The sequence below is a fragment of the Panthera pardus genome, unplaced genomic scaffold (genome assembly GCF_024362965.1).
Source record: "Panthera pardus isolate Hobbes unplaced genomic scaffold, ASM2436296v1 HiC_scaffold_16, whole genome shotgun sequence".
In the NCBI taxonomy this organism is placed as follows: Eukaryota; Metazoa; Chordata; class Mammalia; order Carnivora; family Felidae; genus Panthera; species Panthera pardus.
The window spans coordinates 57,218,613-57,236,235 of record NW_026526721.1 but is presented as its reverse complement, the minus strand read 5'-3'; positions in this window follow the sequence as shown (position 1 = coordinate 57,236,235).

Here is a 17,623-nt window from a genome sequence, read left to right as displayed (position 1 = left end):
GCTTCCTGGTGGGTTCTATCAATAGAAGTCCCTGGAGGGAGGGTGGAAGGCAGAGGGGAAAAGAGATGTTCCTTTCTGTTTGCTTCCTGCTTCTACCAGCATCCCGTCAGGAGTAACAGCCCTTTTCACTGTCATCACCTGTTGGTTCCAGCCTTATACTTGTATACTCTAAGAACCAGCACTGGCCAGTGCCCACCGCTCAGAAGTTTGAGCCCTCACTCAACAGAAACCCTCCTCTGAGCTTTAATAACCCAACCTTTTCCTTTTGTTTACCCTGCTCTAAAGGTAACAATGACTCCTTAAAATTTACATCACTGGATTACCTCAATGTCCCTCTTTAGGGTGTGGAGACCCTCTCCAACCCCTGGGTAACAATACCCTATTATTAAATTCCCTCAGTACCATAGTATGGTTCCTGTGTTCCTGATTGGATTTTGATTGGTGCTTTACTTTTTCAGTGACTATTTTCCAAAACTTTCCTTTGTAACAGTTTTCTCTAAGTCAAACTGTTTAAAATAACAGAACCAAATGCCAATCTGCCAATGTAAATAAAAACAACAGGCAAAATGTGTTCTATTTCATTGGCAATAATCCAGGTTAAACAGAGGTGGGTTTGAAATAAGTAAATTTGGTGGTAATTGTGTTAATGTTTTAGTTGTATATGCATATGATTTGTTTTTGTTGTTGCTGATGTTCTTTATCTAGATCATGGTAAAAACAAATAGAAATTGCTCATTTTAGGTGATTTAGGTGATTTATTTCTTTTACAGAACTTGCTTGCCCTTGAGAGTCACTACGGAACTAAAGATAAGAGATTGTCAGGGAAAAGAAAAAATGAACTTCTTTCCTAAAACTACAATGAAAACAAAATGTACATTTCACATAGCTCTCTAAAGCCTAACTCTATAATATACAAGTCTTTTGTAGGGGCACTAGAGTTCCATAGAATACATTTGAGGAACTGGTATTGAGGCAGAAAGAAGAGTTACGCCATGGCATTATGGGAGGTTAGGTAAAATGGTAGGCTAACTTAGCAAAGATGATTGGGCTACAATGTGCTGGATTTGATGTTAAGTGTCGGGGATGAAAACAATCTAAGTCCTGACCCCAAATAACAATAACAGTATTCTTACAAGCAAGGGAAGGATGTACACTGTAGGAAAGAGCAGGGGGGTCCCACATCTGCCTACAAGAGACAGGGAAGGTCTAAGATCAACGATAACATTTGAACAGTCCGAAAGAATGACCAGGAATTTTCCATATGGATGGGGTAAAAGCAGCAGAGGGAATAGGAGAATGACAAATAGAAGTATACAGAGGCATGACAGAGTATGACATGTTTTGGAAACCACAAGTATTACGTTGCTGCTAGAGGGTGACCTGAAGAGCGGAATTAGCAAGCAAGGTAAAAATGAAGTTAGGTAGGCAGGGAGCTTTCAAATCTTACAAAGACGTTTAGATTTTATCTTGTAGATCATGGGAACAACTGAAGATCTTAGAGTAAGACAATGACAACATTAGGTTTCTACAAAAGTCAAGCATGTGAAAGTGAGGGTGGATGGATTGTCAGGGGGCCTGGGAAAAATACGCAAAAATTCAGTGAGGAAGTTGTGATGGGCAGAGCAAATGAAGGTCTAAACCTGAGCAGCGGTAAGCGAATGGAAAGGAGAAAATGAATTCAGGAGAACTGTAGTATGTTAAGACAAAATAGTTTATTCCCACAGCAGTTTGAATATATGTGGCTAGCTAAGAGGTAGATGATTATGGAGGAGGCCGCTGAGGAGGCCAAAGGCACATCAGCAAAATGATGAAAAAGAAGGAAAGGAGGGGCACCTGGGTGGCTCAGTCGGTTAAGCGTCTGTCTTCAGCTCAGGTCTTGGTCTCATAGTTTGTGAGTTCGAGCTCCGCATTGGGCTCTGTGCTGACAGCTCAGAGCCTGGAGCCTGTTTCTGATTCTGTGTCTCCCGCTCTCTCTGCCCCTCCCTCACTCTCTCTCTCTCTCTCTCTGTCTCTCCCTCAAAAATAAACTTTGTTTCATTAAAAAAAAGAAAAAGGAGGCAAAGGGATATTAAGGAAAAAGAATGGGGAGAAGAAAATGAGGGCAGGGGAATCAAATGACAAAGGCTGATATAATATAATTGATGGTCTTATAACTTAATTGGGCAAATTTTATAATTTACTTCCACTTTATATTATTCCTTTAATTCCTACGGGCATAACTCAGATTCATGTAATGGCCTGTACAGTTTCTTTTACATCATCATTAATAAATATTTGTTAAATGAAAGGGAGAGAAAAGAAAATAGTTTTGTGGCTGGTTTCGTATTTAGACTGAAGTGAACGAAAGAAATCTGATGTCTGTGTACCTTCAGTACAATGAAGAGCCACTTTTCCCCTCATGGGTGTTTCAACAAATCCTGCCCTAATTAATTGCCTGAAGCTTTATCTCTAACTTGTACCCTTTGGTATCTAAACCACAACAGATAATCATCAACCACTCCATGTCTCCTGACTCGGAGAGATGCACTTAAGGAGGCTGTGTGATGTAATATTAAGAGCTCCACTGCCTGGGTTTCAGTTCAAATCCTCTGCTTTGTGACCTTGGGCAAGTTACTAATTCTGTTTAAAGGAAAGGTTTATTCCTTCTTCACAGTATTATCTAAGGGTAAAATTAGCTCATACGATGCCTATAGAACAGGTCTGATACACAGAGCCAAGAGGTGTTAGTTTTTGTTATTGTTATTATTTGTAGTAGGAGTAGTGTTAGTATTTTTAAATCTAGATTCAGGAATCGCAGATTGATCATCAGCAACCTGGGAATGGAATTCTGATAAGGCTCAAGTTTCCAAAGTGTAATTGGAATCTCGAAGCCAGTTCTGATAGACTCGGCCTACCATTAACCAGATCGTGCTAATTCAGCATTTCTTCCTTTTACAGACTTCTGCAGTGGACCTTCTGTGCTAGGCAGAAGAAAGGTTTCCCAAGGACGTCCACATGCCAATCCCCAAAACCTGTGGCTGTGTTAGGTTGCATGGCAAAGGCAAATTAAGTTTGCAAATGGTTATTGTTGCTAATTAGCTGACTTTGAAACTAGGGAGAGTATCCTGGATTATTCAGGTGGGCCCAATGAAATCAGTCACCAGGATCCTTGAAAGTCAGAGAAAGGCTGAAAAGTCAGAGGGAGATGAGACTATGGAAAATGGTCAAGGGATGCAATATTATTGGCTTCGAAGACAGAAGAAAGGGACAATAAACCAAGGAATATATCAAAGTTTGGAAGATGCGGAAGGCCAAGACCTGGATTCTCTCCTGGAGCTTGACTCCAGAAAGGAATGCAGCTCTGACCATGTCTTGATTTTAGCCAAGTGAGACCAGTGTTGGACTCCTGACCTACAAAACCAAAAGGTAACAAGCCATTGAGGAGTCTGAGTTGTAAGCCATTGAGGAGCCTGTGGCAATTTGTTACAGCATCAGTAGTAAACTAATTATGATGTAATGAGAAATATATACTTAATCTTTGTCTCTCGGGTTCCTGGCACAGAGCTCCTAGAACCCTTGGAATTTCCTGAATGATAGGAGTGTCTTTTGTTATTTAATAAACTCCTTTCAACTGGATCTGCATTTAGGTTAGTGAGGTGACTCTTGGAGGATGGAAGCTAGTTGCTAGAGAAACCAACTGCATGATTAGAGGGTTGGAACTTTCAGCCTCACTACCCCTTCCAACCTCTAGAGTGGGGACAAGGGCTAGAGCTTGACTTAATCATCAACGGTCAATGATTTGATCAGTCATGCCTACTTAATGAAGCCTCCATTAAACGCTCTAACCAAAGTGATTTGGAGAGCTTCCAGGCTGGTGAGTGAACACATGGAGTTGGAAAGGGGCTGCACTCAGGTAAGGCATGGCGGCTCTATTCCCCTTCCACATACGTTGCCCTGTGCATCTTTTTTCCTTTGGCTATTCCCAAGTCGTGTTATAACAAACCAGTAAATGTTAGTGTTTCCCTGAGTTCTGAGAACCATTCCGGCAAATTATTAAACCTCAGAGAGGAGAGTCATAGAAACCCTCAATTTTTGGCCAGTGGTCAGAAGTACAGGTGACAATTAGGTACATATGCTTGGCGTCTGAAGTGCGTTGGGTCTGTGCTAACTCCAGGTTGTTGGTGTCATAATTGAATTGTAGGACACCTAGTTGACATAAAGAGTCAGATAATTGTTTAGGGGTGGGAATACCCTTCACCACATTTTGTGTGAGTAACGAGGAAACTTGAGTTTTCTTTTACTAGTACACTTCTCAACCCTACCACTTTAATTTCTTTGACCAACACTCAAGGACCTTCACATAAAATGCAGCATTATTTCTAACCACCCTGTCTAGCTTATCTTGAACTCCACTGTAAGCCAACTCCATTCCTAACCAGTCTGTTTTTTTCCTGAGACTCCTTAAGACACCTGTTCCATCATGAACAAACATCCCCATATCCTTGTCTTTAACATTCCTGCCTTCTCAAACTAAATGAAAAAAAAAAAAAAAGGATTTTCTCTTAAAATTTATTATCTTTGTATTATCTTCTATAGAAAGCTTCTGCTTTTTTCCATTTCAGCCCATGCCACCTAACACAGAACTTTTGTATCTACTTCCTGATCATTGTTCTGTAGCCCTCATTCAATAACCCATCTTCATACACTTTCTTATTCTACTTCTGCTTGAAGTCCTTGACAATATCATTACTTTGCAACTTCCTGTGGACATTTGGTGTCAGTGGGGAGTTCTCCTTGAAGACCTTTTCTAACTAGCCTGTTTTCCTACCAGTTTACCCATCACTGTTGAATTTACTCTTCATCGTCCCGATTTTGTCTTCTAATACTTGTCTCCAAATCCATTATTCCCATTCTGGCTTTTCTGCCTTCCTATCCAGACTGGATTCCATGTCAATAATGTGCTTATTAGTCCTTAACTGCTTTGCTGATCCTCATGAACAACATTCAGCATTCCTGCCACACATCAGAGCTGACTGGTAAAATCTCAAAGGGGCACCAGTTCGAATTCCTGAAATTTCATGGTATCAAATTTCCCCTCAGGTTCTCAAAGTTACTCAACAATCCTTAAAATCATCCTTGTTGAAACCTTTATGGTGACTGCTTCCAATTTTTTTATTTCTCTTCAAGCTTCAATTCCTATCCTTAGCCCTTGAACTTTTTGGATAAAATCGTTTCTTATTTCTCTGAAAAATCTTAAAGCTCTCTCTCCAAGATAAATTACATCAGTCACCTCATTTAACTTATCTTGTCACCCTTTCCTCTCCCATAGCATTAATTTTAAAAGTTTTCTGACAAAGGGCACCTTGGTGGGTCAGTTGGTTAAGCATCTGACTTTTGGTTTCGGCTCAGCTCATGATCTCACAGTTTGTGAGATTGAGCCCTGCATCGGGCTCTGCTCTGACAGTGCAGAGCCTGCTTGTTGATTCTCTCTCTCTCTCTCTCTCTCTCTCTCTGTCCATCTCTCTCTTTCTCTCTCTCTGTCTCAAAATAAATAAATAAACCTAAGAAAATTTGTTGACAATAACCTCATCTCCACAACACCACCCCAAATCAGAACCTATGGATTGTTCTCTTCTAAGCAGCGATGGAAGATAGATTTAGCATAGATTTACTCACTTATTAGAAACAGATCAAATACTTTGAGTATTAGAATTCCTTTTCTTTAAGTTTATTTTTTTATTTGTTTGAGAGAGAGTGTGTGCAAGCAGGGGCGGGGCAGAGAGAGAGGGAAAAAGAGAATCCCAAGCAGGCTTTAAACTGTCAGCACAGAGCCTGATGCAGGGCTTGATCTCACAAACTGTGGGATCATGATCTGAGCCAAGATCAAGAGTCAGACTCTTAACTAAGAGAGCTACCCCAGGAACCCCGAGTATTAGAATTCTTAAAATCCAACTTTGAATCAGGAACTCAACTTTAAAGATGACACATTGCTAATAGCTCTGTTGCCCTCTGGTACTACAGTCTTTCTCTTATGGGAATAAAAAGTCAGACAAAGGAGTTGCCCAAATACATAGAAATAAATAGGGGAGCTATAAGCCAGTCTGTCAAGAGAATGAGTTCCATCCCTTTCATAATAAAAAAAATGTAATGCTTAGCTGTTGCCATTCACTGATAACATTACTTTGGTATAAATGTATGTGAATATTTGGGTAAATAACCAGGTTGTGTTGTTTTCATATGTGATTCTATAACTAGGTGGCTAGGGCCTGAGGATCGGAGACAGTCTTTGGTTTCTAATTTTCTTTGTCCTTTTTACACTGCCCTTTATACATTTCATAAGCATTCTATCTATTTAATTCCTTGAATTTGTCTTCTCCTACCTATTTCCTTAACTATCTCCATGGTTACTTAAATTACTGTGAAATACACTATGTTATTGAAAAAGATCTAGGCATTCATGCTTCCAATATGGCTCACCTGGAGAAACTAATATGTCATTTCTGCCAATCTCTGTGTTTATAACAGCATGAGAGAAATTCCTGAGGAACTAACCCTTTTCCCTAATGATAAAATAACCTTTCAGAACTATTAAATATTTTGACCCTGTAGGGATTATTGACAATAAATGAACTATGCTTTTGAATGCTATAATAGAAGATACATTTCATTTATTCAGTAAGTGTTCCAGATCATCCATGCTCCATGGAGTGGAAATATAGCAATAAAGAACACATAGAGATCTTTCTCTTTGATGGCTCTTCAGTTTAGCAGGGGAGGTAGATGTTAAATAATTATGCAATTTTTAGTCATAATTTTATTAATGGCATTTGGAAAGGCACAGGATACCAGAGAATATATATTAAGCATTCTGAATTTATACATGGGGTCAAAAATAGGTTTATTGAGGTATCCAAAAGAAATAACTGGTACAACTTAACACCCAAATAACAAATAATCCAATTAAAAAATGGGTGGAAGACATGAACAGACATTTCTCCAAAGAAGACATATGGATGGCCAACAGACATGTGAAAAGGTGTTTAACATCACTCATCATCAGCGAAATGCAAATCAAAACTACAATGAGATATCACCTTATACCTGCGCGAATGGCTAAAGTCAAAAGCACAAGAAATGACAAGTGTTGGCAAAGATGTAGAGACAAAGTAACCCTCTTACACTGTTGGTAGGAGCACAAACAGGCGCAGCCACTCTGGAAAACAGTATGGAAGTTCCTCAAAAAGTTAAAAATAGAACAATACTGGGGCGCCTGGGTAGCTCAGTCGGTTAAGCGTCTGACTTCAGCTCAGGTCATGATCTCACAGTTCGTGAGTTTGAGCCCTGCTTCGGGGTCTGTGCTTACAGCTTAGAGCCTGGAGCCTGCTTCAAATTCTGTCTCCCTCTCTCTCTGCTCTTCCCTCGCTCATGCTCTGTCTCTCCTTCAAAAATAAATAAAAACCTAAAAAAAAATAGAACTACACTATGATCCAGTAATAGGGCTACTGAGTATTTACTCCCAAAAGACAAAAACATTATTTCAAAGGGGTACAGGCACCCCTGTATTTATAGGAGCATTATTTACAATAGTCAAACTATGGAACCAGCTCAAGTGTCTATCTGTCTATCTATCTATCTATATGTGTGTGTGTGTGTATATATATATATATATATATATATATATATATATATATATATATATTATTCAGCCAAAAAAAGGAATTAAATCCTGCCATTTGCAATGACATGGATGGAACTAGAGAGTATAATGCTAAGTGAAATAAGTCAGTCAGAGAAAGACAAATACCATTCGATTTCACTCATTTAAGAAACAAAACAAAATGATCAAAGGAAAAAAGAGAGAGAGAAACAGAACAAACCGATGGTTACCAGAGTGGTGATGGTTGGGGGGGGTGGGTTAAATAGGTGATGAGGATTAAGGAGTGCACTTGTCATGTTGAACCCTGGGTAATACATGGAATTGTGGAATCATTATATTGTATACCTGAAGCTAATATAACACTGTACGTTAACTACACTGAAATTAAAATAAATAACTTTATTGACTAACAGTTATTTAAGACCTAGAAAACAAATTGGTATTAACGCTCTGAAAACTGTATGAGTGTGTGTGTGTGTGTGTGTGTGTGTGTGTGTGTGTGTGTGTGTTTCTTGCAAGGGTTTTGAAGTTAGAGTGGGAACACGTGTCACTTACTTGTGTGTAGCTTTTGGCTCCATCCCTGACCTTCCTTCCATGTTCTCTGAATCACAGGACTGGAAGCTAGCAAACTACACTTTGTAGACTCCTTTGTCAGCATATTTCCTGTTAATTTCTGCCACCATGCAGAACTGGTAGGACATTTCAAACAGGAGAAATGAAGAAGCCATTTTTTTTTCTGCTTTTGGTGGAAGCTCTGGTAGAGCAACAAAAGTGGTAGAAGACTCTGGGCTCCAGGACTCAGTAAAGATTTTTAATAGCATTTATAGAACAAGTGCCTATTTAGTTTCAACAGCAATAGGAAGAGGTACTATGTCACCAGCATATGAATAAGAAGTGAAGGCTAGTGGGCTCTAGCCCAGGGTGGGAAGCAGTATCCTGATTTTCAGGGCAATCTCTCATTCATTGAAATAGTCATTTGTGTTTTTCTGGCTGCATATACTATGACAATGCAAAATAGGAGAATGTCATAAGAGACTAGAGAGGTAGAAAGGGTCCAGATAAAGGAGATTCTTATAAGTCATGCTAAGTATTTTGGACTTCTTCCTGATAGTAAAGGGAAGCCATTGAAAGAGTCTCATTAGAGACGTGACTTGATCAACTTTCCAGTTTTAAAAATAGCAATCTGACTACCAAAGAGAGAATGTATTGGTAAGAATAAGAGCAAATTCAAGTTAGGTAGATATAGGAAATCAAGCAAGAATTAATGATAGTTAGAGCCAAAGTGATGAAAACAGAGAAGTTGACAGACTTGAAAAGGAATTGGTAAGACTTGGGGATTGGTTGGATTTTGAGGATACGAGGAACAAAGTCCAGGATGATTTTAAAGTTTCTCAGATGAACACCGGGTAGGTGCCTTTGCCATTCACTGAGAAAAGACAAAAAATGAAAGAGTAGGTAACATTTTAAGGACAAATGTTATAATCTTGAATTTGAGGTGCATATGAGACCTCCAAGCAGATATAATAATTATGCTGTTAGATATCCAGATACAGAACTCATAGCATGGGTCTATGTTAACCAGTGTAGGAATGAATACAAGAGGACATGAGAAGGACAAATACAGAAAACTTTTTCAAGTCACATGTCTATGAAAGAAAAGTAAGGGAGAGGTAGCTAGAGTGCAGTGTGGTATCCACAGAGAGTTTTTCTAGGTTAGAAGGATCTAAGAGACAGGGAGAAGCTGATGATATTAGGGAATTAGAAGATAATCTACCATGTAAGATAACCCAAGTAACAAGACAAGAATAAGTATGATCACATTATTATCTAACAGTATTCTGGGAGTAGTAAATGACGAAAATGAAAAAGAGAAATTTGAGGTTTAAACATTAGAAAGGGAGAAGTTGAATGATCACTGTTTGTAGGTAATATAATTGTACACCTGAAAATCCCAAGACAATGAACTAAAAACCTATTACTGTTAGAGAATTCAATAAGGTGACTGATTAGAAAATTAACATATAGAAGTTAGTACCCTTTATATATTGAAATGAGTTAAGAGATCTAATAAAAAATAAGATCTACTTACAATAGCAATAAAAATGATAAAATATATAGAAGTGATTTTAACAAGAAATCTGTGAAATTTGAATGAAGAAAACTTTAAAACAGAAATCATAAAAGTTGTGGAGGGAACCATAAGAATTTTTTCCCCATAAACCTGGAGTAGGAAAGGGCTCTCTAAGTATACCACAAAAGCCAAAAGCCATAAAAGTAAAACTAATAAATCTGACTATAAAAAAATGTTCTGCATGGCCAAAAAAAAAATTATAACTCACATTACAAAAGCTGTCTTTATACATAAAAAAACTTCCATAAATCAATTTTTTAAAACCCAGCAACATGGGAAAATAGAGAAAGGATATGAGCAGTTCCTTGGAAAGGAATTACAAATAGCTTCTAATTATTGGAAAATATTGTCAATCTTTCCCATAATAAACAAAATGTTCATTAAATTTGTTGTATGAGATCAGTAAAAAACTTTGTGATGCCCTTTTCTTGGGGAAATATTATCACTCTCATGCTTTTTTTGGTGAGACTACAGTTTGGCTTGATACCTATGGAAGATAATTTGGCAATATCTGTCAAAATTTCCATCGTGCTTACCCTTTAACCCTGCAGTCCCATGAATAGGAATTTAACCTAGAGGATATCTTCTTTTCTTTTTTCTTTTTTTAAAGCTTATTTATTTATTTGAGAGAGAGAAAGGGAGGGTAGAGAGGGAGGGAGATAGAGAGAATCCCAAGCGGGCTTCCCACGATCAGCACAGAGCCCGATGCAGGGCTCGAACTCACAAACCGTGGGACCATGACTTGAGCTGAAAGTAAGAGTCAGATGCTTAACCGAGGCCACCCAGGCACCCTGTAACCAAGAGGGTATTTTCAATATACAAAATTATTTGTTGCAACGTTGCTTATAGTAATAAAAGTTTGGAGACAAGTTATAAATGTCTGTCAATGAGGTTGGATTCAATACTTTATGGAATATCCATACTCAATTCTATGTACTTAAAAAAGAATGAACCAATATATGTATGTTTTTAAGTAGGCTTCATGCCCAGCACAGAGCCCAATGTGGAGCCCAACATGGAGCCTGAACCTATGACCCTGAGATCAAGACCAGTGTGGAGATCAAGAGTTGAATGCTCAACTGACTGAGGCACCCAGGCACCCCTGAACCACTACTTTTTTAACTGAACCACATAAGACTTTGTCTATCTGATGTGCAGCAAGTCAAGAAAAACTGACACTGAGACTTTGCAGTGAAGAAAAATAGGTGATTGATTGTTATGGAACCACCCAGGAGAACAAAGAGTTAATGCTCAAAATTTCCAAACTCCCTTATGGCTTGCAAGTGAGGGGAAAATTTGTGTGTGTGTGTGTGGGGGGGGGGGGGGGGGGGAGGGCAGAGTGGATACTGGTGATTAAAGGCCCATGAGGTCACTTAGCAGATGTTCTGTGGGAACTTCCTCAGGTTCCCCAGGGGGTCTTTCCCTTCTTAAGAGACTTGGAATCTGGGGGCACCTGGGTGGCTCAGTTGGTAAGGGCCAGCTATTGGTTTCGGCTGGTCATGATCTTAGGGTTCCATGAGTTTGAGCCCCATGTCAGGCCTGCTTGGGATTCTTTCTCCCTGCCCCTCCCCTGCTCTCACTCTCTCTCTCTCTCAAAATAAATAAACTTTTTTTAAAAAAGAGAGAGACTTGGAATCTGAAAAAAATATCTTTATTCTTTAAGATTCTGCTCACTGGAATTGTTTTCTTAAGATCTTAACTTTTATGATTGAAAATAATGTATTTTCTGAGGAACTCAATCTCCAGATGTAGCTAAAACCCTTCTCTCATTTAACACTCTTAAAATTACATGTGAGAAGACACAATAGTTTTTGTTATGATAACATAGTATCCTATTGAAAATGAAGAGAATTCATTAGGTATATCTGGAGATTCTATCTCTAGGTGAATGCAGGTTAACCCCTTGTCTCACAGTTTCCTTTGAGTGATAAGCTAACATTCCTATCCCTTGAGTCTAGGCCTACGTGCTCCTTGGTCAGTCCAGCAATGCCTGGGGCGACATGACTTGTAGTGTTCCTTCTTCTACCTGAACTGAACAGAGATGCACACTGACTTCACCTTATGAATTAATATTGTCTCCAAGGTACATTTTTCTAATGAAAAAACCCAGATATGTAATAGTATATAAATAATATTCCTTCTTTTTAAGACTTAAAAAAAAATATGTTTGTATGAAGACCAAGGGCAGACCACCCCAAGATGGGCCACTTTGGCACGAACATTATTTTGAGTTCAAAGCAATCAGAACCCAGAAGATTCAAGAAAAGTTCTTTCCTGTCCCTTGAACTGTCTGCCAGTACCCGGAAGGGAGCCATTAACAAAATATTCCACTTTACTGAAGAAACTTACCTGCATAACAGGGTAATCTTTGTTTTCCAAACATCTCTCATCTTCCTGCTAATGGTCTTCCCTTTTGTATCCCTAGACCCCTCTGTTCTCCTTAGCTCCATAAGCATCATGTTTCCTGGCTCCCTTTGTAATTTCATGTCTATGTAGATTCCCTGTTCTAGGAAATTAAATTTGGTTTTCTCTTGTTAATCTGTTTTACATCAGTTTGATTCTTTGTCCAGGTGGAGGGATCTTGAAGGGCAGAGGAAACTCTTCCTCCCTGACATTTGCATACATTTACTTGTGTGTGCATAGAATATCTCTGGCAGAACATTTGTCCCAAGGAGAAGATAGGTACCTAGCACTAGGAATAAAAAAGAGACTCTTCATCATATTCCCTGTTATAATTTTTGAACCACTTATATATATATCCTCATCAAAACAATTAAAATCTGAGAACAAAAAGCCTATGGATTTCCTAGAAATACAGAAGGAAACATAATCCACAGAATGTGTGGAGAGATTGGCCTTAAATAATGAGAGGAAACATTTCCTCCATTTTTAAGGATCAGAAAGAGAGAGAAGAAGTAGTATTGATTTGGTGGTAGGAGATTGAAGGGTTGAAGAAATTATCTGTTTAAGGCTTCAAGAAACAAAATTTTAAAAATTTTTTAAAAGACGAATGCAAAGTCCTGAGAATATTAGGAGTGCAGAAGGGCATGGAACCAGAGAAGATAGAACTTGGAAGTGATTGTTGTGGAGAATAGGAGAAGGAACGAACAGACCATGGGAAGGTGGTCAACTCCGAGGCCATACTGAAGGCCAAGTTGTCATTGCTTATCAGAGATCCAAACTGGTTCATAGTTGCTCAGTTGTCCAATTTGACTCTAACTGTTAGCTGGTTGGAATGAGAGTTTAATGAAAGTGAAATGTTTAACTTTTGCATTCTTACTAATAGGAAGACTGGGGAAGAGATGGTCTCTGAATTGGAGGACAGACACCTTAAAAATTGGTGATTAAACTGACTGGACATGCCATCCACTTAGGGAAAAATACCTAAGTCTTGCTCTTTGCCATCGTGTGTCACACAGAAACAAGAACAAATTTGCATGGATTTGCTTACACAGAAGCGACACATATTCTATTTGATTTTCTTAAGTTCTCAGAAATTTGTTGAGATTCTGACTAGTTTAAGCTCCGTCTATAAAACTATAAACAAGTTGTCAGCTTACTTACTTATTCTTCATCCTAATCCAGTATCATAAGAATCTGTTTTGAGAGGTTTTCAAAAGGAACTTTGAAAAGTATACTACACTGAATTTTTAAAATATTCCACCATTTAAACCAAACCTAGAGGTAGAACTATATCGTGCTGATTTATAATTATTAAAATGTGAAGAGCAGAGAGCTGGTTGCTTATGTATTAACCTAACCATTAAAAAATTGAAGCACAAAAAAGTAATAACACGTTATTTTTTTAGGCTTTTCACTGCAAATATTACACTCTGAAAGATTCTGCTCACTAGAATTGCTTTTTTAAGATCCTAGTTTTTATGATTGAAAATAAGTGTATTTTCTCAGGAACTTAATCTCCAGATGTAGCCAAAACCCTTCTCTCATTTAAAACTCTTAAAATTATATGTGAGAAGACACAATAGTTTTTGTTATGATAACATAGTATCCTATTGAAAATGAAGGTAATACTCATTCCCTGTAAGTCTGTTGTTGCAAATCGACTTGGGAAGTGCTTTAAAAATCCCTTACTTTCGTTCTTTTGCCTATGGAGATAGTTCCTTTTCATTGACCAAGCATTACCTCCCATAGTGATCTTTAAATAGCAACAATAAAAAGATGTTTTCTTTGAAGTTGTCATTTGGAAAAGGTATTTTCCTTGTGCTAGGCTCAGAGTAAAGACTGGATTGACAGACCTTTTGTGATTAAGTCTTAGTCCTCTTAAAATAGATACTCTTCAGTGTTAGGCCAATAGTTCTGTATTTGTATGGGAAAATACAAATTGTGCATTTTGGCTTTTTGTATAAATCCAGTGGAATATTACCATTTCAGTGACTAGGACTCACACTTTTGAAGAATTATGAAAACACAAAACACTTTGCATTAAAGTGATATAGCCATTTTAATAGTAAACAAGTAACAGCAAAATAGGTTTAAAATATGTACTGTTTCATATCCCCGTGGCACTAAAAAGGTAAGGCTATTTATAAAATTGAAAGTAGAAGCTTGAAATGTGTACAGTGTCTTTTTAAAAAATAATTTCTGAATACAGTAGGGTGAAGGTACTTTTTGAATCAGAGAATTCTTGGATCTAACAGGGTTCAACCTTATTTTATACACAAAGAAACTTAAGTTCAAAGTCTTTAAGTAACTAGTGCGAAACTACACAGTGTTATCAACGGATTTCCTTCAGCTGTACATTACAAATAATCTCAGGAATAGTAGTTTAAACAAAGAGAGATTTAATTTCTTATATAATGGAAAGGCTAGAAGTCACCAAATGCTAGTGTTAGTTCAGCTGATAAACATCATTTAAGGCCTAGGCAATTTCAATCCTTCTGCCATGGTGTCTATAGATTTCTGGCTTTTTGTCTTCATGACCTTCAGCGTTCCTGGTAACAAAAGGCTACATCAGCTCCAGGCACTGTGGCCAAGTTAAAGGCGAAAAGATGGGAGAACTGGAAGTCAATAACATCTCTTCAACAGTAAAGTGAAACTCCCCCGAAGCTTCTAAGAGACCTCCCTCAAGTTTCTTTGGCCAGGACTCATTCACATGGCTACTCCTAGCATGGGCCTTTCTAGCCTTTTGCACAAATCATTTTAGGAATGATTGCAGGATTGGCCAACCAACAATATCAGTCATGAACAGCTATTGTGATTTTAGAAAACGATTTTCCTTATAATTAGAAATTAGCCATGTTGGACCTAAATACTCTGAGATGGAAAATAATTCAAGAATGCCTAATTGCCCAGAGTAGAATTATTTCAGAATAATGGAGACATAATTAGTAAATGTGTACCCTTCTCTGCACTGCAGAAGAACCTTCTCCACTAAATATTGTTCTAGAAGGAGATGGTCTGGCATGCTTACAGATTCTCACCTAATTCAAGAACCTCCACACCCTTACTTGTTTCTTTATGAAAGGCATGCATAGCAGAAATGCGCTACGAGACTGTGCGTCTCACCTAAGCCATGTTTTCTCCTGCAGGTGTCAGTCACAAGGTGTCTCACAACCATATTAAAAGTTAAGATTTATCTCCCTGCTGCTTTTGACTGTGAGATCCTATAATGAATCTCCGTAGAAACTAGAATGAGATCAGGTTGTGTCCCCTCGGTCTTCATGAAGTGACACAGCAGAAAGTATGGTTGTCCAACTAACTTTTTGCTCTGTGAGATCTGCCACTCCACTCAGAACAGATCGCTGACTTACAGCATGGCTTAGCAGTGCACTATAGTAGCAAGACCACAGGCATTGGTGTCAGAAAACCAAGCCTTTGTTTATTTGTTTGATTTTAGAGAGTGTGCACAAGAGGGGGAGGGGCAGAGGGAAAGAGAAGGGCAGAGGGTGAGAGGCAGAGCTGGATGTGAGCTTGATCCCATGATTCTGGGATCATGACCTGAGCTGCAATCAGCTCAGGGATGTGCAACCCACTGAGCAACCCAGGTGCCCCAGAAAACCGGGTTTGAAAGCTCGGTTTCCCCACTCACCAATACACGGTGAACATATGTGAACTCTATTTCTTTCTTAAAATGGGGATAATAATAATAATATCTACTTCAGCTGTCTGTTTTGAGAGTCAAGTGGGGTGTTACTTAAGCATTTTATAAATGAGAAAGCCAGTAACAGATGCATTATCTTGTTAATTCAATAATTTCATTGGGGGCAGGTCCAATGTGAACCTACTCTGGGATAGACAGTATTTCATGGATTTATAACAAAGTTCTAAAATCTAAACAAAATCGCATCTAGAAAAAATTTTCCTTTATCTTTCTGTGTTCTTTGTCCTCTTTGCATTGCTTGCAATAACAACCAAGGAGTGATCAAAAAAGTGTTTGAATGTGTTCATAATCTTAAGCAGACTCCTTTCCTTATTCATACTGAAATTTTAAATTTTAACACCTATAAGGAAAATGTATCTGGTCCACCACTTTTGTCTTAACTCTATTACTTTATTTAGTAAGTCCCACCAACATCAAATAATGAAGCATTTTTTTTTTTTCTGGGGTCTTCTCTCATAGTACTGCAAGTTTGCTGCATGAAACTGTTTTACTGGTGGAAAAATGAATAGACCTCTACTTACAAATAACTGTTCACACCTTTCTATTACATTTAATCTGCAGGCATGCAGATATACTCAGACATTTTTATACCAGAAGAATTAGAAGAACAATAAGATGTTTTTCAGACGTTCATTCATATATGTGACCCTCTCAGAGAAGCCTTTTCTGGCCCTCCAGTCTAAATCAGGGACCCCTGGTTATTTTTCTCACATAGCAAATACTTTTTTGATTTAATGTTTAACTCAGAAGAGGATAATCTTCACTAAGACCTTGTCTATTTGTTAATGTTTATTTATTCATTTTGAGAGAGAGAGAGAGCAGGGAAAGGGAAGAGAGAGAAGGAGAGAGAGAATCTCTGCATCTCTGCACTGACAGCACAGAGCCTGATGTAGGGCTTGATCTCACGAACTGAGAGATCATGACCTGAGCCAAAATCAAGAGTCGGATGCCCAACAGACTGAGTCATCCAGGTGCCCCAGGACCTTGTCTATTTTGTTGACTGCTACATACATACCCAGGACTTAGCTAACACATAGATGCATTCAAAGAATATTTGTTAAATGAACAAATGAATACAAGTAAAGAACACATAATGTTTTTCAATGGATATATTCCATATTTATCCACATATTTACTCCTTCCATAAATTCAAAGTAGAAAATAGGTAGGGAGAGAAAAGGAAAAGAGAGGGGGAAAGAGTGATTTAAAAGGCATTCTTGCATTGAGATTTTCTTTTATTTTCGTTTCCGATCCCAAACCCAAAAACCTGGGCCAGAGGAAGTAACGTCAGGCAGTTGTCGAAAGCCCAGTTTGATTGTCCGGTATTTGTGGCAAGGTCAGAGGCACCTTTTTGCCTATCTATGCAAACAGTCCAAATTTAAAGGAAAAAGACTAAGGCAAAAACAGTAAGAGGCATCTGGGAAGCAGGTGGAAGAGTGAGTGCTGCTGACTAATTCTCCCCTTCCCTGCCCTTCATGGAGAACAGACAGGCTTGCTCTCACCCTTTCGAGTCAGCTCCCTTCGTCTGCCCTGGCGAGAACAGGGGCACATTCTACTTTATACAAAGTGCTCCCCAAAGAAAGGTGATGCTGCTAACTATGAAATTGATTGATGCCACTGAAGCTCCCAAACAGCCTGTCCTAGTGGCTGTGGTTGTTATCTTGAAATATAAAAAATAAGTTTATGTAAAACAATATTTTCTGGATTTTTTTTCTCTTAAAAAATGTGCATGTGT